We start from the raw sequence: 1,226 nt of genomic DNA, 5'->3' as shown, positions 1-1,226 counted from the left end.
AAGGCTGTACATAAGGCTTTTTCCTTTGACCAATTCCTGGAAAATGAGTAACTTGGAAAAATCATTATATAGAATTAGGAGATTGAACAATACCACAGAGCATCTCCAGGCAACATGCTAATAAGCTAACTGAATGCTACGTTAATATATTATTTCTTAAAGGTTTATAATATCTCCATGAAAATACTGAGTGTTACGAAATCATGATACTTATGATATCGTGAAATCATGAATACCCACAAATGAACCTACTTTGTTTTAGGGGCTTTCCAGCTATAAAATCACTCTTCAACAGCTCAGAGTTGCTCAGAGTTGAGGATTCGTGAAGCTAAAAGAGACCTTTGAAATCCCCTATCTAATCCATACCCTTTGGGTAGCATTGCATAGATTTTATAGACTTCTGAAAAAGTTCTAAGAGGCTCATAAGTGGTTTTGACTAAAGCAGAAATCTAATGGACCCATAAGTTTCAACATAAAAGAAATACGATGTAATAAGTACTTTTAAAGTTTTAAGGATTTTTCTACCAACCAGACTTGATATTATACCTGAAATAAAACCTCCACTATGCAAAATTTATAATTTAAATAGCACCTATAGAATAAAACCTTAGGAGTGCTTTACAGACATCCTGCAGCCAGCATCACCCTGGTTTAATAAGGCCCAGAGTGATTCAAAATTTGAATGAACTGTCATACCAATATGTGGTAGTATCCGAAATAGAACTGAATTTTAAGCTCTAATCCAGGAGGTCTCTTTATTTAAATTGGCCACACTGCCTAAAGTCAAAACATCTATAACCATTATTTCTATTTTATCTACTATAATTAGACTGTTTTCATGTCCCTTAGACTGAAGGAAAAGCCAGAGAGGTGTTCTAGAAAAATACATTTGCATTTCAAATTTACATTAAAAATGTCTTTCCCTTATTTTTATGTCCCTAATTCCAAGCATTGTTTAAGAAATCACAGATTACATAGCATTCTGTGTCCTGGGCCTCTGTCCTTTTTAGATTAGGAAAACTGGAAGTTAACTGGAATTAAGAAATTTTCCTTATTGAGTGTGTAAAGTATAAATACAAGTAATTTTTTAAAAACTTTATTTTAACACCTAATACAATTCCAATTTTAAGGATTACTTGCACAAAAAAATAAACACATTTGGTATAAAAATGTATCACTTTAACACCCTTTGCCCTTCAGCCCCTCCCCCGCCCCCCCTCCCCGCC

Source organism: Panthera leo, chromosome A2 (genome assembly GCF_018350215.1).
Source record: "Panthera leo isolate Ple1 chromosome A2, P.leo_Ple1_pat1.1, whole genome shotgun sequence".
In the NCBI taxonomy this organism is placed as follows: domain Eukaryota; kingdom Metazoa; phylum Chordata; class Mammalia; order Carnivora; family Felidae; genus Panthera; species Panthera leo.
The sequence above is the reverse complement of the archived record's forward strand: the minus strand, read 5'-3'. Positions refer to the sequence as shown.